The sequence below is a fragment of the Pseudopipra pipra genome, chromosome 2, assembly GCF_036250125.1.
Source record: "Pseudopipra pipra isolate bDixPip1 chromosome 2, bDixPip1.hap1, whole genome shotgun sequence".
Taxonomy (NCBI): Eukaryota; Metazoa; Chordata; class Aves; order Passeriformes; family Pipridae; genus Pseudopipra; species Pseudopipra pipra.
Genome location: NC_087550.1, coordinates 8,254,718 through 8,274,890, shown reverse-complemented (window position 1 = coordinate 8,274,890; position 20,173 = coordinate 8,254,718). Strand labels below are relative to the sequence as shown.

Here is a 20,173-nt window from a genome sequence, read left to right as displayed (position 1 = left end):
CTACTGGAGGGGAAAGGCCCAGCAGATTGTTTCTGGAATAAAACAAAAATGTTTATTCTCCCAAAATGTGTTTGTATGGGGATGAGAGGAAACACCAGTGCAGGCACTGGAGTGCAGAGAAACAAGGCAGCAGATCCTTGGAAACCCTTCTCAGAAGTCTTCAGGGCAGCAGAGGATTGCAGAAAACACAGCCCATAACTGAAAAGAGACAATCACTGAAAACCAGTCAAAATTCTCAGTGGAAAAAAATAACAGGAAGAAAACAACAGGTATTTTTTTACTCAATGTCCACACGATCTACAAGAACTGAAACACTTGAAATGAACCCTTGGCTCCTCTTGGAGGGAGTCAAGAGTTGCGATGTGGAAGCATAATGAGTTGTTTTAGCATTCCAGTAAAAATAGTATCAAGCAGCTACTGTTGATATAGTTTCAATGACACCAGCTTTCTCCCATTATTATTATTGTTCACCTCTGTGCCTGTGGCCTGCAGGGGATTTTTTGTTTTGGTTTGTTTTTTTTTTCCTTCAGGTTGCAGGTAATTCAATGTCCAGGTTCTTCCCCAGGTGATGTGCTGATGGTGGTAGTGGGGGGTTTTGGGACAGCCAGATGCTGCTCCTGCCCACTGCCATCTTTCTGGTCTGCAGAGTTAGAAATATAATGTTACCAGGCCTGGAAAATGCAGGAACATCTATGGTCTGATCTTTGGGGTAATATATCACCCACTGCTGGAGGAGCAGAGTGTTTGAAAATAAACACACAATCGTGTTTGCTTTTAAAGCACCAGGAACTTCAAGCCCAGCCCAGTCACCCAGGAGACCAAACCTGTACAATTCTATAGTACAAGGCTCTGTGTTTACTGCCAGGACACAAATCAGGAAAGATCCCCTTGTTTTCACTCTCTGCTGCTGTGAAAGCTGCATTTTTTTTCCTTAATCCCTGAGGGCTTCTGCTAACATGGGATGGCAGAGAAGATCTGTTCTAAATGTTTTATAAACTGAGAGGAAACTTCCCAGATCTCTCAGTGTGGCAAACAGAAGGTTCAGATAAGAAAGTAAAAGACAGAGATGCATTTTGCTTTTCTAACTTACTGTTTAGCTCTGCCAGAAATGTCCAAATGCCATTGTGTTCCTGAATGGAGCTGCTCTGTGGAGCATTGTGTTCTATCACATGGAGCTGCTCTGTTGGTGGAGCTGCTTCACTTTAAACACCTCAGGATAATTTTCCAAGCAGTTTTTTTTTCCTCTGGATGGTCTTGTTAGGAGAGGATCTGGCCCAGGTGTGTTTCTTGTGGTGTTTCACATGGAAGGATTAATTAGTGGATACTAAATCCAGCAGAGGCTTGGACTGGGAGATGCTCCAGCGCTGGGAACAGGGAGAGCTGCTCTTGGAAAACCATGATGCTCCTTCACATCCATGGTTTGAAGAGGGAGATGATGCTGAAGAGGGCAAGACAGTGTCTTAAGGACAGCAAAATATGCCTTATTTCCTTAAAGATTTTTAACCATTCCAACTGTTTGGCTTAGTCAGGGAGCAGAAGTTGGAGTGTTGTCTGTCAATCCATCCCAACCAGGCCTCTCATTTATTATCCCACTAATATTTCAGCAGAGTGGCACAGGCTCCCAAACCTCCTCACTTTGGTGTCCCTCCAGGCTTTCCCGTGGCCGCCAGGAGAGGGCACATCTCCATCAGGGATGTCACTGCTGCTCAGCAGCGCCGAGAAGGATTTTCCAGCTCACTCCGCTCACTCAGGACTCTGGGTTTTCACCACTTAGTGCTGCGGGGTTTTGCCTTCCTTTCTTCCCCTCTTTTCTCCTCAAGATGAATTTGCAGGTTGGCTGGAAACTCTGCTCTGCTTTGCCACTGGGAAGTAGGAGGTGGATTTGTGGAATAAATTCTCAAAACTGTTAAGGCAGAGCCACAAAGGACCTTGTAGGACTCTCATCTGTTACTTGCCTGAGGTTCCTGGGGAGTGATGTGCTCTTATTACTGTGATGCTTTCTATGAAAAAAAATCCCAAATCCTAAAAAAAGCAGATTATTCTGATCTTGAGAGTAGACGGGGACTCACATCTGTCTTTTGTTTCTGGTCTATAGGATGTTACAGAAGTAATAAAACATAACAACCACTCATTGGAGCCTGACTGAGAAGCAAATTTCCCTGATTTGTCAGAAACTAAACCCATTAAACTTATCTTTACAAAGCAGAGTGGGGTCGAAAACATGAAAACTCGCCTATTTAAAGATTGTATAAATAGACCATAATTCAGTGTTCAGTGGCACTTGTGATACTCCAGAAAAGGAGCCCACAGCCTAAATTTCGACTGGCAAACTGCACATCGTTCAGCACTAGCTAATTAACACTGCTAGTGAATCTCAGACAGCCCCTGAGAGAACCAAAACATCTACCCACTGAAGATCTATTTAAAAACACCCCGGGACACAGTGACTTCACGAAGTGATTCCTGTATGAGCAACAGCGGGCTCTGCATTGTTCACATTTCAATTGTTTTCTGCATTTCTGTTTCAAATCCCCAATTTCAGCATCCTCCTTTCCAGCTGGGAGCATCAAACATCCCGAGGGGAACGCTGGATTTACGGGGAACTCCTGAAAACTGAGGGCTCTCTGACACTCAGGGCTGGTTTCCCTGGCTGTCCTTTAAGCCTCGCCTAAGTAAAGCTCCGCATTATCCAGGCCGGCGGGGCTTTCCTGAGAGCCGCTGGTGAGAAAGGAGGGATAAGCTTACAAAGCTTCGTATTTGAGCAGAGATTAACAAGGCTTGGAAGCAATTTGCAAACTCACAAGCTCTCCCTGGCTGCTGCTGCCAGAAGCCTTTTCTTAAAGCATCTCCCCCCTCCCCAACCCCAGGCAATATAGGGGGCTGGGGGGCTTAGCTGTGAAAGTCCTTGTTTACAGGCTGCTGGTAAATCCCAGGCTGTTTATTCCATCTGTCCCGGGCTCTCATTAACCCCCAGGGTGTCATCAAGCCCCTTGCTGGGGACAAACCCATTCCCGGGGGGCTGGAGCAGGGCTCAGGGACACCACTTGCAAACCCCTTTTCTGGTCTGGAGGGGGTTTTGGCTGCACTGTTGGTGAGTCCCAAAGGCTTTATTCAGCAGAATAACCACCCAAAGGTGGTGGGGCCAGACTCCCATCAGGGCACTTCTCCTCGACAAAGCACTGGCCAGTGAGGTTTAAACTGATGGTTGTCTTTGTTATCAGTCCTGAAAGAATCTTGGTGGCAAGTTCTCACTCACCCTTTTGAAGCTCCTGTGGCTCAGCCAGGAGCTTTGAGAGACATTTTAAACATAGTCCCTCTTCTGGCCAAACAAGACTCCTTGGCATTTGAGGGAATTTCAAAAACCCAACCTGCTCTGCTGTCCAGGGGTTTTGTGGGCCCTCAGGGACCAGGTGAGCACAGACATCCTGCCTACCAAGAGCTGTGACCTCCTCAGGCCCTTGTCACCAGCACCACTCCTGTCTGGGGGCTGCCTCTGCCCCTGGTGAAGGTCCACACCCTGTTTGGGATGCTGGATGTGCTTCTCAGTGGGGACCCAACTCTTTGCAGGTTTGCAGCATGCACCAGTGACATCCTTCAGACTGTTCTGCCTTTGCAGAGTTACTGGCCCAAGCCAAAGAAACCCCTTGGGACTTGCTGTTGTCAAATCCAGGGGTAAAACACACCTAACAACAGAAGGTTCCACCAAGCCAAGAGGAAAAGCCTTGGAATCAGCAAGGAACGGGCCCACAAATAAATAGCTCAAGGCTCTGTGGGTCTGCCATTCAGGTGAGGCAGTTCCATTTCCACGCTGGCAGGAGGAAAGACCGCTTGAAAAGTTTAGTAAACAACGTGGTGTTTGTAAATCCGATCGGGGAACACAGAAACACACCCCCCTGCCAGGGCTCAGAGCAGAGCAGCAGAGAGCAGCAAGGACAAGTCTGAGATGGGGTTGTTATCTAACCCAGACAGCACAGGAAACACAAACCCCAAATACCTTAAATGCCAGGAAAATCAGTCTGTTTCCCAGAAGATTTTACATCTTGAACATCCAACTGAGCAAGTGGCTGCCACCACACTGGGAGGAGATACTGGATCTCCTGGTTTCTGCTTCATCTTTTGTTTCTCAATAGACTACAGGATATTTGTAGCAGGAGCCATAGGAACTCTGCTGCCTTTTCCCCTTAAGAGAATTATCTGACTGCCCTGGTGACATAGGACAGGATTATCTGAGGGATGATCACATCCTTCTCCTTGAAGATTGCTTTGGTTTGTTTTCCTGCAGAGCTGCCTCCAGCCCTGGGGAACAACAGCACAAAGACATGGAGCTGCTGGAGAGAGTCCAGAGGAGGCCCCAGAGATGCTGCCAGGGCTGGAGCCCCTCTGCTCTGGAGCCAGGCTGGGAGAGCTGGGGGGGTTCACCTGGAGAAGAGAAGGCTCCAGGGAGAGCTGAGAGCCCCTTCCAGGGGCTCCAGGAGAGCTGGAGAGGGACTGGGGACAAGAGATGGAGGGACAGGACAAGGGGGAATGGATTCACATGGACAAAGCACAGGGTTAGATGGGATATTGGGAAGGAATTCTTGGCTGGGAGGATGGGGAGAGCCTGGCACACATTGCCCAGAGAAGCTGTGGCTGGCCCTGGATCCCTGGAAGTGTCCAAGGCCAGATTGGAGCAACCTGGGCTAGTGGAAGGTGTCCCTGCCCATGGCAGGGGTGGAATGAGATGAGCTTTAAAGTCCCTTCCAACCCCTTCCAGGCCATTCTGGGATTCTATGATTCCATATTTATTGCCGTGACTGTCTCTGTGCTCCTGGTTTTGAGCAAACTGCAGGACCATCAACAAAAAGTGCCAAAATTTCCAAATATGCTGTGTGAAACTTGAATGGAACTTCCCTAATTTCAGCAGCATGAGCAGTGCAGGGCATTTCTTTACCTCTCTCTGCTTTCTTAGGTTAAGCCACGTGTTTTTCTCCCCTAAGCCTGGACGGGTAAGTCTGGTTTTCCACTGGGCCTCATTCCTGTTTTCTCAGGCTGATAACTTAGTGCTGTTTGAGGTGTCAGCTCTGAAGCTCTGCTCCTGCTTCCACTGGAATTAGTGGGGATATTGCCAGTGGTGGCAGAGGAAGGAAGATCAAACCCTGAGTCTTTTGCTGAAGTGAACTTTTCACTGCTCACTGATTCAATCACTTCATGCACTCTGGTTTCCAGCACAGCTGTAACTCCCTTCCTTCCTTCCTGGAGAAAAAAGAAATGAGGACAATCAGAGAATTAGATGCATTACAGATAAATTGGCATCTCCCAGCAAAATAATTGCCTGCTGTCTCTGTACTTGCTGTGGCAAGAAATCTTGGAGAGGAAACGCAGAGGAGCCCGAGGGAATGTGCAGTGGAGTGCCACGTGTCAGTCAGCAGGGACACCAGCACATCCCTTCCTCTGGGATCTTCTGTGTATCACAGCCATCAGGTTCCAGCAGGCTGCTGGAATTTCTCCCAGCTGCAGGAAAAACGCCCTCCCTTGGATGTTTTCTTAGCAGAAAGGGAGCGTGTTCCACATGTACAGCTTTCAGCTGGATGCTCCCCGGGGTTAACTCCCTAGCAGGAGGGAACAAGAAGGCAGTTTCCTTCCAGGATGCTCCAGCTTTTGTCTGCAGCAGCTCCAGGGCCTCCCTCTGGAAGTTTAACAGCCAAGGGGTGGTTGCTGCCCAGGAGCCCCCTCAGCAGTGCTCAGGAAAGCTGGTGGCACTGCCTTGTCACGTGGGTTTGAGCCACCTAAAGCTGGTCTTTGAACGTGTCCCACGTCCTCCTGTGTGATTTATTGGTTTTTACTGATGGAGACGGGCTTGCCTGGCTGCCTGGTGGTTCCTCTCTCCCTGCAGCAGCTTTTGATGGGCAGTTCAGCCAAGTTTCAGGGAGGGGGAAGAGGTAACTGAGGGCTTTGTGAAGCTCAGCAGCACGGTGAGGAAATGACAGACAGTGTCCTACCGAGGGAAAAGTGGGCAGAAGGACATTATTATCTGCTCTGGCCCCAGAGGAACCGCAGCACGTGCCAGACCTCCTCTGGGGTGGGTGTGATGGGGCACATGGAGCAGCTGGAGCTGCTGCAGCATCAGCAAAGGGAGTGGGGACCAGAGACACCATTCCATAAGAAATCCTGGAGCTTTTACACTTTATGTTTGGGTTTGTGGCCCACAGTCTCCATCCTCCTCTATTCAAACCCAAAGCCCTTTGTTCAGTGCATCAGCATGGCAAGTTAATCTAAAGATTCTTATAAGTCAAGCTGATGGCATCTCAGTTTTCATACTGAAGGAAATTAATATTTTTAGGCTAAAAAAACCCCAAACAAAACCAAACAAAACAGCCACCCAAGCTCTAGAAGTTTCTCTCAAGGAGAACTTGCTTTCATTTCTTCCTCAGGCTCCTGGTTCTGTAGCTGCCCAGCCCCTCATCACAAGGAGCAGCTATACTCTCTGGAAAGGGGGGGTAGAGGGGAATGATCACCAGTTTTAATGTTTCATATCTGTCTCTCTGGAAAATGTGAGGTTCCTGTTAGAGGCAGCAACTGGTTTAATCAATAAGCTAAATAAACAACACTCATCTGGAAGGAGTTAGCAGCTCCATGGAGCAGAGGTGAGTGAGGAGTCATGCCTTTCGTGCTGCTGTGGGAGATGAAGTGTCCAGCAGAGGCTTTGGGAGAACTTCCCTGACCCCATTTGCCCATCTAAGCTCCTGCCGAGCATTACTGTGGATCCCAGGAATGGCTCGTGGCTGCTTGTAGCCCACTCTGGAAGCAGGAGCCTCAGCTGGAGACAGCCATGCTGAGGGTGGGATGGCTCTGTTTGTACAGATCCTCCCCATTAACTGCTAAAAGGATCATCAGATAATTCCTACAAGGAGGGAGGGCCCCATCTCCTCACCTGGGATGGAGGCAGCAGGAAGAACCTGCCCTCACATGCTTGAGCAGGCAGAGAAACTTGCTGTGAGGTCTGTGAGGGGTCAGTAACACATGGAAATGTTTCTTTTGGAAAGTGGTGCATTTCTGATGATGAACTTCACAGAGCAAATGTCTAATTGCCAGCTTGACCTCTGGCATGCTTGGCTGACCCAGCAGGGCTGCTGGCACCATGTGTCCTCACCCCAGAAACACCTTTTCATCCCTTTTACCTGTCCTTGAGCTGCTTAGCTCTAAATCGGGACAGGAATGCACCTCTAGATGTGAAAATACATGGCTCTGCATAGCACTGCAAATGGCATTTGCATCCCACCCCCAAGCCAAGGAACAGAGACGGAGCAGGGGCAGCCAGAAGTGATGCAGAGCAGAGGATGGCACCTCCAAGAGCCTTTCGTTCAGCAAATCACATCACTAAACCATCCCCGACTGGGCTGGTTTCACTGCTCAGATATGTGAAGGTACAAAAGGGGAATCTTCATCCCAGACTGGGATGGTTTCATTGCTCAAAGATGTGAAGGTACAAAAGGAGAACCTTTTGCCGGACAAAAACGAACAGCCTTGAGAAGTATCAAAAAAGAGGAGCCCAGTCCTTTTGTTTTATCCTCAAACCAACCTGCTGAGATGAACCCCAGTGACAGAAGGATCTGGCAAATTTATCTCAAAGCAAAGCTTTGGAGCTTTGATGGGGTTTTTCTTCTGCCTGGCCCCCATGGTTGGTTATATCAAAGCAAACAGCACATCTTTCAGCAGCAAAGAAAAAAACTCTTGTTGACTTCAGCTGATTCCTTTCTGTGTCTCCTGAAAACCATCCTGATGTATCCCATGACTGCTCATCCCAGGGACACACACAAGGCTGCTATTTTTAGTATAATTTAAACAGAACATTTTTTTTTTACATTCAATTAATAAATTAAATCTAGCTAACCCAATTTATGTCCTCCAGGAGAAAACAAACCTCTGTTTATTCTACAAGTATCAGGGCTGTTTCCCAAATCTTAGATAAAACCTAAAGGGATTGTCACATTTTACAGTCTCACATTCTCAGCCTCCATAATTTTGTTACTGTCAAAGCAACTTTTCTATCACTATTTTTGAGATTACCTTCACAATAATGGAGGCTTTTCCTCTTCCTCTCTCTTTTTTCCCCCGTTTGTTTGGCTTTTGTTTGGCTTGGGTTTTGTTGGTTTGGTTGGGTTTTGGTTTTATTTTGTTTTGGTTTGGTTTCTTTGTGGTTTTTTTTTTTGTTTTTCAGATTTTGGGTTTTTTGTGTTTTTGTTTGTTGGTTTGGTTTTTTTTTGTTTGGTTTGGTTTGGTTTTGTCCATGAATATTCAAATGTCCTTCCTGGGCTGTTTTTGTGGTTTGTTTTTGTTGTTGTTGGGTTTTTTAGATTTTTGTTGTTGTTGTTGTTGATTGGTTGGGTTTTGTTTGGTTTTTGTATAATTTTAGTCCCCATAAATGTACCACATGTGAATGAATGTAAATCTGAGTTAGTAAAACTGTCCACGTAGGTGTCACATTAGCTCCTGCCCTGGGTAGAGGGCTCTCCAAGCATTCAGGTGTAATGCAAAGTCCCTGGAAAAGAATAATTTGAATGAACAAGTAAGTAAAAAAAATTCCTAACAGATACGTGGATTGCATATCTGGGTATACTTCCATTAAATTTACTAAGTGTTTATATTAACCAATTTTTTTTAATCCATGTGAAGCAAATAAATTTATAGGAAAATAACAGGTATTTTGCAGACAAGTTCACCAGAAGGTGATGGGTAAAGACCATTTGCAACTTTAGCTAAAAGTGAATCAGAAAAATATTCTGAACAGAAGGGTCATTGAAAGTCTGCACGTTTGACAAACCTCTCTGCAGCAGGATTTGTTTTGTTTTCAGTTCATGCTCAGGGGCTGAAAATCAAACACAAATGTCAAAGGTTCACCTAGTTCTTCAGCCTGCTTTTTTGTTTTCTTTTGTTTTTCAAATGCTAAAAAAAAAAAAAAAAAGACAAAAAGAGAGAGGGAATGGTTGTCAGAAAGGGCTCTGTGAGCACACACAGCCCCTCTCAGTCAGGTATTTTTCTTGCAGACATCTGAAGCTTTTCCTCCTGGTAGGATGTCATTAGCATATAATTAAGGTGCCAGATCTGTGACATTTTCCTGTATGCTTAATGGGGTGAGTCCCTGAGGTTTCTTGGGAGGCTTTTCCCCCCCCAAACTGAGGTCAAACAGTTAACCAGTCATTCCTTTCCTCCTTCTATTTTTAAGCCATGCAAGGCACAGGATGTAGTAACATTCTCTTGTGGTTCACCAGAAGGAAAATATTCCAGTTCTCTTTGGAGAAAATCCTCAACAGGCCCCCACAGCAGGACTTCATTTATGGCTTTCTGGGGGAACCTCTCAGTGTGTCCTCTCCACCAGGCCCAGCAGCAGAGGAAACCACTGTCTGCTGGTAAAAACCTTCCTCCCCTTCTCTTCTACCACATCTCTCCTTCCTGCCACTCTATATCCTAATGGATTTGAACATTAAAGCTCTTCCTCAAAGCAAACACTGTGCTTTCTCCCAGAACCCATGACCTGGTGTGGGAGAAATCTGAGCCAAGTGTTTACCCATCCAAAGAAGTGCCAAAATGGGAATGACACCGGCTTTGCAAGGGCACCTGGAATTCTTCCCGTGTTAGGGACCCAGCAGGGCTGTGTCGATGTCCTGGCCCTTCTCCGAGTGACTCTGAGCCCAGGGCACGTAAACAAAAGAGCCACGAAGGGCTCCATAAAGTCTCCTCATTCCCAGGGTGCCTGGGGATGCTGCCGGGCAATCCATCTGGAAAAGCAATTCCAGCTCCTTCCCCAGCAAAGGAACTCAGGACTGAGCCCCAGCCCCTCTTCAGCCGCAGACAAAGAGGAGAGAAAAGAGGCTCTCCCAGCCCCAAATACCTTTTCACGGATGAGGAGGAAACGTCCCCCGGGTTTTGTTTTTCCTTCCAGGATGCCGGCATCCCGTCCTTTTGAAACCTTTGTGTTGGGCCGCCCCGGTCTCCACCTCCACTCAGCACTGCCCGGGGGGCTTTTCTCCGGGAAGAACTGGGGGGAGGAAGAAGCAGAAAACATCACCGGCTTTTAAAGAGAGACAACAACAGCCGGGTGCCTCTCGAGATCACAGACCTCAGGCTGCCCAGCGCTTGAAGCTCTCCTGCTCTTTCCCTTCCAAGATGCTCCTTGATGTCTGTGTCCATCCCTCCCTCTTTATTTAAAGCCCGAGGCGTTGCAAACCAGACCAGCGCTGCCAGACAATGTCCTTCTGGCTGGGAATCCGGCACTGTGGCGAGGACACAGAACAGGAATTAGCTGTGTCCAAAGAAGGAGCAATTTGCCTTCATCTGGCGTTTCAATGTCCGTGGCACTTAGGAACCCAACAATGGCAATGCAAACATTTCACTGTTTACCTGCTTCTCATTTGAGTGGGAACATCCAACATACAGGCTTATTCCAGACATATTCTTATGCTTCCACAGCAAAAAAAAAAAAAAAGGATCTCACCCTTTCTCTCCCTGCCAGGCAAAACATTCAGCTGCCCTCTGCGTGGCTGTTTTCCAACCAACATCCAGCAGCATGCTGAATACAAAACATGGTGGGGCAACATTCAATTAATGCAATTAAGTAAGACACAGACTCGTGTTTCATGCTAATCATTTCCGTAATCCAACAAAAGCCTGCCCCACTTTCATTTTATCTGGAGCTGCCACCAGATTTCCAGTCTGCTGCACCAGAGCCATCCAAAATGTAGGTCAGGCTTGCTAAGTCCACTTCTGCATGAAACAAGGCATGTTCTGCCCCGGGGGAAGGATCCTCATGGCCTCTCCCACTGCCAGAGCACAGCCAGTCACCTGTGACAATTCCTGATGGCTGAGGGAGGAGAAAAGGAGTGGGAAGTTACACCCCCACGGGGCACTGGCTGTGTTTTGGTGGCATCAGCCCCCAGAGGGTGGCCATCCATCCATCCATCTCCAAACCCAGGGTCCCTGGCAGTGGGGAAATCAGTAAGTAAGTCTCTGACTTACAAACGTATTTGAGAAATGAAGACAAGAAATAAAGTGAAATAACATATACCAAATAACACTAAATAAAGGGCCTCTGGTGGCACTGCCAGTGCAGAGGCAGTAACTCGACAGCCACATGTGATTTCCCACTGCTGACCACCGAACAAGAACAAACCTTTTGTGGGGCTTCATTCTCCTGTAGATAAATCCAGCATCAGACACTTGTGCAAGGGTTCAACGTGTCCCACAGATCACCTGCCAACACATGTTATGACTTGGATGCATCCACAGCAAACTCTACTTCAGGCCAGACCCCTGAGGTGGGAATTCCTGCAGCTGTGCTCCAGGTGGTACTGGAGTTGTTAGGATTTTCCAGTTAGTTGTAGATCTCTGGGCTGCAAGCCCACGAGGACACCAGCTCCAGGGAATGTGCTGTGAGTCTGACCCAGGTCCTTCCCTGTGTCCTGTGCACTGGGGTGGATAATAAGCTCACTGAAGCTGCTCGTTTCAGACAAAATGCTCCTGATCCGGTGAGTCGGCAATGTCAGGATGTTTCCACATCGAGCTTCTGCTGTTGAGCTGGAAAAGCTCTGTGCATCTGCACAGGTTGGGAGAGGCCAGTGTGACAGACAGCTCTGAAGATGGTGCAGAAGGGGAAAAGAATGAAAATAAAGAGGGAAGGGAGTTCAGGGGAAGTCCCAAATGGAACAAGCCACTGATCTGACAGAGTCCGGGTAGCGGGTGACTTCTCCCCTTGTCCCGTGTAGTCTGATGTGACACTGGAGGAAACACGGAGATTTCTTTGCTGCTGGCACTGTTCTGCCTATTCACCACCTCCAGCTTTTGCTCTGGAGTGCTCAGGCTTGTTGAAAGACAACCTGTCCTCCCGTGGTCTCTGCTGCCAAAGCAGGATCCGTGCAGCCAGAGCATTCCTGAGGCAGCTGCTCCAGGGCCTCTGCTGCTGAACCTCCTGGCTGATCATTAAACAGGGATGAAACCCTCTGGGAGCAGTTTCCAAGAATGAGTTGCTGTTAATTAGCAATGCACTTGTCATATGATGTGCAGGGATCATAGAGGAACTTCAGGAAGGCTGAGACTTACTCCAGAAATGGTTCAGGGCTGTATTGGGAACCGCATTATCAGGCGAGATTTTATTAGATCTCTTTAAACTCACCACAAGTTCTTTCAAAAGTCTGTGGAAAAGACATAATTCCATCTGTTGGATCATCCATAGCAGGTGAATAAAGGCCTGGTGAGCCTTCACAGCCTTCTCTGCATCATTTCTAAGGGGTGGAGCACTGATTGCCAAGTTCTCCATGGAAGGTTTTGACTGGCTAGAGGTAACAAACATTCCTAAGAGCTGCTTTCCAGGGAATAACATATCTTGTAGCCCTTTATAGAGCACCAGAAATGACCAAAGCTGCTGTGGGTTATCACTGTCCCTGAATACCCTTCACTTTCATGACATTTGAGGCCTTTTTGCAATGGGGAGTCTGACAGGAACATCAGAAGCAAAGCACCCACTGCAGGTGTGGAAGTTGAGCTGCTTCCTTGCCAAAAAACAGCTTTCCCAGAAGTTTGCTGACACCCCAGAATTCCATAGATGACCACATATGTGTCTCTGTAGGAGTGTGTGCACACGTGCCTCCAGCGCTGCAATCCTGTGCCTCATAAATCACCATGGCCCTATAAAACCCAATTACTAATGTGTTTAAAATAAAATACGAATGTATATTTATAACCATGTGTAATATTTTATATAACACTCTGGAACAGATGTCCAGGGAGCAGCAAAATTTTAATTAAGGTTTTTCATTGCTTTTCCTAAGAAGTCCAATCACAATCTCACTGAAAGACAAGAGTGAGACATTAAAAAAAACCCACACACAGTGACAAATGTTTACATGTATTTTATAACTTATCTGTGGCTCATCCAGTGTAAAAAAAGCCAAGATTATCTGGTATGAGGCTCTTTTCTACATATGTTTCTGTCATGATCAGGCCATGCATAGTGGGAGAAAACCTTCAGTGTCCTGAATTTCTCTCTGTCTTTGTCACATGATTTATCAGCACTTTATAAAGAGGCAGAAATATGTTTTATCTCCAGGCTGATGCTTTTTTAATGATGTTTCTCGTAACTCCAGCTCTGCTGGCTGAGGACCTTACAAGTTCTACTGAATTTACAGAATCACAGAATCATTGAGGTTGGAAGAGACCTCTTAGATCATCAAGTTCAACCTTTGACCTAACACTAACTAAACTTAAGTTTGATTTTTTTTCTTATGTAAACATTAATTTTGCCTGACTAATGTAAGTGGCCTAATTAGAGCCTGTTTCTAAGTAGGTTTAGAATTGCTGGTCGTTCTGGGCTACTCCTAAAGCAGCACTGTGTTAAAACATTCTCCTTCATTCAGTTTGTTCAGTATTTTAAATGAAACTTTACAGAAAAAAACACTGTGAAATCAGCAGTAAGATGCTCACTCCTGATTCTAATCCCTCTCCCTGGTTATATTTAAGCATTATTAATTATGATTAAGTGCACGATCAGTAGACAGAGCTGTTTTTATGAATTGCATTCAATATTCAGAGAAGGCTGCTGTGACGGGTAGTGATGTGTGAGTAATGGGATGGAAATAATTAACAGGTGGAAAAACACACTGGTACATGAGACACTCTCTGAAAAGGGCACTCAGTTCTTCCTTGGGATCTTACTCATGAAACAACAAAAGGAAACCCACACAGCTGAAGGCTGAACCGCTCCTTTGGAAGTTTTTCATTTCTTCCCTGAGGGAAGCTAAAGAATATTTTTAAAGTAGCTACAGTGCTATAAATCCTGCTTGTTTTGGTCTCAAGCATTTGTTTCTATAGTACATCCCAGAAGACCACCCCCTTTAAGCAGAGCCCAGAGCCCTGAGGATATGGACAACATCCCTTCCAGCAGCTTCCTGGTGGACCCAGAGAGGGCAGAGAGTGTGGCCCTTCCCAGCAAGATGAACAAGCTTTTCTGCAAACTGTTGTTTTTAAGGGGAAACTAAAGTCTTTCTTCATTTTTTCCCCTTTTTTAGCTCCTGCAGTGTTTGCACCTGTTCTATGAATCTGCTTTATGAAACAGGCAACTTCCAGACCTGTCCACAACCGGCTTCCTTTCCAAACTCCCCTCCACTGCTTTCCCTCTGTATTGACCTGGCAAGTCAAGTTTCTGAGACGAGTGCCTCTAACTCACTGCACTGCCAAGGGAGCCTATTTCCTAACTAATGACAAGCTGACAAACACCTCCTGAGATGCTGGAGGTGTTGCCCCTTCCAGAGCACTTCCCTCTTTTTTTATAATATCCTTATTGATCCTTCTTTCCCTTAGCACACGTTCTGCTCTGAGAGCTGCAGTCACTCCAGGCTGGCGACATTTTTGCACCTGGAAATCAGTCCTAGGGCAGGTTTTCAGCCAGTCTGTCACCTCCAAGATGCACACAAGACACTGTGCAGTCCATCCAAACAGAAACTCCGACTCCTGGTCTGGATTTCCCAGACCTGGCGGGTTATCCATGCAAACGATTGTTTTTCAGGCAGAGTGATTAGGTCTGACAGTGTGCCAAAAATGAGTGACATCAGACATCATGAGGGCTGTGAGAGGCACAGGAGCAGCACATCTCTGATGACCAGATGTGTCCACGAGGAATATGTGTGACCTGGCCTGGTTGTCACCCCGGGCCTCGACGGAATCATCGGTGCTGACGTGTTTGATGCTTGGAGAGAGAGAGAGAGAGAGGTCGATAATTTCTCTGCCAGAAACAGGCCACATTCATTCAGAAGGGGAAAAAAAAGTGGCATTTTCCCACCCCTAGAAATGGGAATGCTTGAAGAAAGGTGCATTGAACTGGATGGGCATGCAAGCCAGCACCCACCCACTGTCACCTTGGGGGGAACACCAGGGGATCCATGGAAAAATAGTGTTCTCTGCACTCATTTCTGCATATTTCCCTCTGAGCCTTGATGCTTGTTCCCCTTCCCCGTGCAAGCCACGACTCCCAGACGTGCTCCCCACATTTGTGTGGCCACAACTTTCCAAGTGCACAACACTTAACGACGCCCAAAAAATCGTAATAAAATATAAATAGAGGGCAGATGGTCTAATAGGACCAAACTGAATTGGAGGATTAACTAGACCACAATAAAAGCTATTATTACAGGTTGTCATCATCGATGAGTTATTTATTAGCTCTAAACAGTGTTCCCTTCAGATACCAAATGTCAAACGTTTTAATATGGAGAAACCAAATCTTCCCCTTCCAGCTGCTCCCGTTCCGTCCTGCCAGCTGTACTGTCTCATCTTCTGAGACCTGCCAAAGAGCCCAGCATTAACATACCTTATTATGCACATTATTTTGCCAAAAGAGGCCAGATGAGGCCAAACCATTCTGATAATAAGCCCAGCTGTCATTAAACACTATTATGCATGCTAGTGTTGATCCTAAAACCTTTGTGGAATATTAATGAGGGCATCCTTGGCATTTGCTGCAAGTGTTCTGGAGTAAATGAGTTCTGTCCACAGTCTGAAGGGATCTGTGACTATATTGGTCACTTCTGTAACTCAGGGAAAAAAATCTGAGATGGTTGGTATGCAAAATATTTCCAGTTCTGGGGAGATTTCTTCCTCCTTTAAAAATCATGCAGCTTAAAGGAATATTGGTTTGAGGATTTGATTTGGATCCTCAGCAGTGAAGAAACTGAGGACAAAGGAGGGAACTGCCTGGGGATGATCCAAATGTTTCACCTTCCTTTCTTGAAAACCTTTTTTAAGGTCAATTTGAAATGGAAATGTCATTGTGGAATGAGAAGCTGAAAAAGCCAGTGTGAAAATAGAAGCTGAAACATTTAAAATTCTCTGAAGGCTTTTTATTTTTTTTTCAACTGAGGTAATGTAAGTTGTGACTAGCTTTGGTTAACCTAGAACTACATTTTTCTGTGATTTTATTGCTTGGGAAAGAGGAGTCACCTGCTTTAAGTGTTCTGACTTTTGAGGGAGAAGTATTTAACATTTATCCCGATGTTATAAAGTTCTTTTGACTGCAAGTTTCATCTATCATTGGAATCTTCTAACTTGTTTTCTTAAGTTATTTATACTTCTAAAATTCAACCGGTTTTCCTTCCCCTGTCCATTTTCTCCAAGTCTTTTGATAGTTTTTATACAGCATGATTTCAACACAGCAGTAACACCAAAAAAAAAATGGTGGAGGAAAGTGCCATGAGCTCTTGCCAGGTTCTGGTAGTGAAGCATGTTTGGGAAAAAATCCATTTTTTCTTACTTTTCCATCTCAGTGTGACTGGCAGGCCATTTCTGTCCTTGCCAGTGGTTAATAAAACCAAAAGGAGCAACAAGCAACCTAAAAACTGTTATAAAATATCAATCTCTGTTTCTGTTTCTAATAATGACAACCAACCCACTTGCTGAAAACTATTCAACTTGGATTCCACGAGTTTCAACATACTTTTAGGATCCAGGCCTCAATACAAAGGCATCTAGAGGAAGCTGGACAATTCCTCTTAACTTAATTCAAAATTAGCCAAGGAAGATGAGGCCAGAGCAGCCCTCAGAGGTGGCAGTGCTGCACACAGCCAGATGTCAGGCTGGTGGAAAGCAGAGCTCTTTTTGTTAATCCAGCCCTTCTGCTCGAAGACAAAACTGGGGTGGTAACACTTTTGGGGCCATTCTGCAGAAGCTGAGCTGGTGGCACCAGGCTTTGTGTCACATGCTGGACAAAAGGCAGGGTAAGAATTTTGCTTCAGTCTAAAAAAACTCCCACCATAAACCAGGCACCTGCATTTTTTTTTTAACAGACAAATGGCTCTAGACTAGAACATACCTTACCCATGCACAGCACGTGTGCTGTTCCCCAAACGTTTGTCCCAGCTTTCAGAAAAGGATTTGTAAAAACCCCATGTTAAAAAAACCCCACCAAACCTATGAGCACTTCGGTAACATTTTCTGTCACCAGAAAGAAAGAAATATAGAGCACAGGCCTAAAATCAGAGCCAGAAAAGAGGACCAAAGTATTTTTAGACTGTCTGGATTCCCAGCCCAAGCGAGGGAATGACTTTAATTAAATTTAGCCAAACCATTCCCTCTGTGGTTGACTCCAGTTGTAGGTCTCCCATCTTGGAGCAGCCCTTCCCAATTGCACACAGGCAGCTTTGTTTACAGCCTGGGGAAGGATCAAATGGGGAGGGAAGGGGAGGGAAGGGGGAGCAAAGGAAGGCTCCTCTGAGCGATCCTTGCCTCCAGAGGAAGCTTTATAACTTCACAAGCCAGGGTACAATATGTTCAACATATGTCAGTCTTTCCTCCCAGTAAGAGAGATGAATCACCTGTTTTCCCTAGAAGGGAAATGTTTAAATCCTCTCTGTTCATTAGGAATAGGGAGCAGCTTTCTCATTGTGATGCATATTAGTAACAATCCCAGCAAGGAGAGTAACATATGCAGTTGATGCTTCAGCTTGGCCACTGATGCTGGCAGAAAGGATCTTGAGGAAAGGCCTGTTTTCCATGAATAATGCAAATTGTTTGCAGTTCCAGTAATTCAAGGCTCGCCTCATTCTGCATGGGGTCACACTTCCTCCCCACGGGCACTAATGGAGTGGCTGGGAGCCCGCTGCACACTCCAGGGGAGGAACTGTGTCACCTCAGAGAGACAACCTGGCTCAGAAACACACGAAATTAGGGCCTGGAGAGGAGTTAGACAGGCAACACATCTTCCAGGGGAGTAAGCTTTTAAAAACACCTCCAGTAAAACATGTACGTGTGGAATTCAGTCCACCCCTGTGCAAGAAGGCATTTCAACCCGGTGTAATAGCAACAATTCATGGGCTTAAGTGCTTGCCAAAGGCCAAGTTTCTGTCAGAAACTCCCCAGAATGAAGTGTGGTTTGCAAATCAGGCTGCAGAGCTAAGGAAAACATTGCTGTGTAACCTCAAGAAGAGCGACGGCGGCCCCGCTGTAAATCTGATATTTGCAATTATTTCCACGATGACAACACCCACCAGGCAGAGCTGGAACCTATTTGTGCTGAGGACGCTGCAAACAGGATAAAAACATACTCCTTGTTCCAGAGAATTCCCAAGATGAGCATGAGACAAGCCAGGGAAGGGCAGAGGGAGCCCAAGGAAAACATAATATCGTGTCAACCTGAAATGATTTGTCTGGTGGAGGGTTTGACTCTTCAGGCAATTTGTTGATTCTAATAAATTGCAGATATTTCAGCCAGCTACACACAGCATTATTCTGTGACAGAGTCAGGGGGGCCTCCAAGCTCATTTTACTGTTTGCTTTGAACCAGCTTCTTTTGAGATTGTCATATAAAGGGGAACATAATTCTTCTCCTGCCTGCCAGGAGCAGAAAGAAGTATTACTTTGAAAAGGCCAAACTGTTCTTACAATCAGCTTTTCTTGGTGTATGAACGTGCGGGTTTGTGCAGAGAGCCTTGCTGGTGCTGAGGCAAAGGAGAACACCCAGCCCAGGGCAGGTCAGGCCCCTCAGAGAACAGGTTTGTCATTCCCACATTTTTGTGGGAACAAGAGATAAAAACCAGCCAAAAAGCCAATATCCCAGTTTGCTTCTGATCATGGGGCAGGGCAAGAATCAAGGAGGGGGGTGCAAAAGAGAAATTGTTGCTCTAAACTCAGATTGAACTGAAATAGTTCAACAAGAGAAAATCAGGAAAGTATCCCGGGAATAAACGTATGGAAGGATTTATTGGGGAAGCAAGTGGAGTAAACTTCAAAGAAAGACCCTTGCTTTGTGATTTAAAGTGTGTCTTAGAGTCTCTGATCCCTGGAAGCAGAGATGGTTTCTGGGGAAGGAGCACGTATTCCCAACCCTGTTCCATGCATGCCTTCCCTACACACCTGTGAGCAGGTAAGGTGAGCTAGTGGAGAGTACAGGTGGACTCTGCCTCATCCCAGAAACGTCAGTGGGACAGTTCTTCCCATCACACCGCTTTCAAATACTCAGGTCTGTCCACTTGCCCTCACAGCTCTTCTTTTGTTCATTTAATGATGGATTAGTCAAGGCCTGAGTGCTGATCAGGCTGCAGACTTTCCCCAGCTCTCAAAGTAGAAAATAAGGGAAGGTAGACACCAGTGGTCAATGAAATCTGCAGGATCAAGCTCCTACTGATGCCTTTGTGTCAGCAACTTCTTATAATATCTACGACTCATTTAAATCCTTTGTAAAACATGCAGGGGAATATCTTGTACATAATGCATGACCTAGACTGTTGAAGTATTAGGAACTGTGTTTCAAAAGCTCTAAGATCTTAAGAAATCCATAATAATCCATAATAAATCTTTCCCCTGACTAATTCATCTTGTACCTCTGCCTGTCACTGGGACACTCCCCGCTCTGCCTTGGCCTGAATATTGTAGGTGTTAAATTTCTCCCAGCACCTTGAATCCTGTTTAAGGTTTTCCAGCGGCACAGAAATATTCCCAATTGATTTATGCAAAGTAAACATTCTAGCTAGTGTCAGAATAGTCTGGGAGATTATTCTTGTTTTTAAAAATATTTCTTCTTGAAGTTGAAAAGTTTAATTGTAGCCCCAAGCACAAGAGTTGTGGCAAACCCTGAGGCTGAAACTGTGCTGCCTTTGGATCTTGGACAGCCTGTTTCATACACATGTTGTTTTCCTTTGGCCAAGATGGAGAGTTAGGGTTATGCAAGTCTATTTTGGAATTAAATAAAACATGAAATAAAGTAGTTTATGGGCATGTAGGTAAATGCATAGGTAGCACTTCAGATTAATATCTTTATTATCAGCTGGGATATTTAATCCTTGAAAAGTTACCTGGCTGAAAGCTGGAAGAGTCTTTTCAGTGAGGTCTTTCCAGTCACTGGCAGGACAGCATTTAAATTAGTCGTTTGCACTTTTCAGTGAGGACATGCCAGCCTCACCCCTCTGGCCTGTATTTCTCCCCTCCATAAAACAGACCCAAAGGCTGAGGGCCCCGAACAGGCTGAGAACATAATGGCAGCTCTGTGTGCCCGTGGGGTCGCTGCCTCCCGCACTCCCAATTTGCACTTCATACAGCCCAGCGGCTCATAAACCCCATTCCAAGGAAATCTGGGGTGGGAGAGAGGTAGTACTCAAGCACCATCCAGCTATTGCCCTCGAGAGGACACTGGATTTGCCACCTCTGCCAGCTCATCAGC

The 20,173-nt window shown here is 46.0% G+C and overlaps 1 long non-coding RNA gene across 1 annotated transcript; it reads right to left on the bottom strand.

Annotated features, from left to right (window-relative positions):
- Positions 1-259: 259 nt before the first annotated feature.
- LOC135408987 (uncharacterized) lies at positions 260-12,537 on the bottom strand. The gene is made up of 2 exons (XR_010427969.1): positions 11,147-12,537; positions 260-10,015 (listed from the first exon to the last, which is right to left on the bottom strand). It is a non-coding gene; the product is annotated as an uncharacterized LOC135408987 (long non-coding RNA).
- Between the last annotated feature and the right edge of the window lie 7,636 nt (positions 12,538-20,173).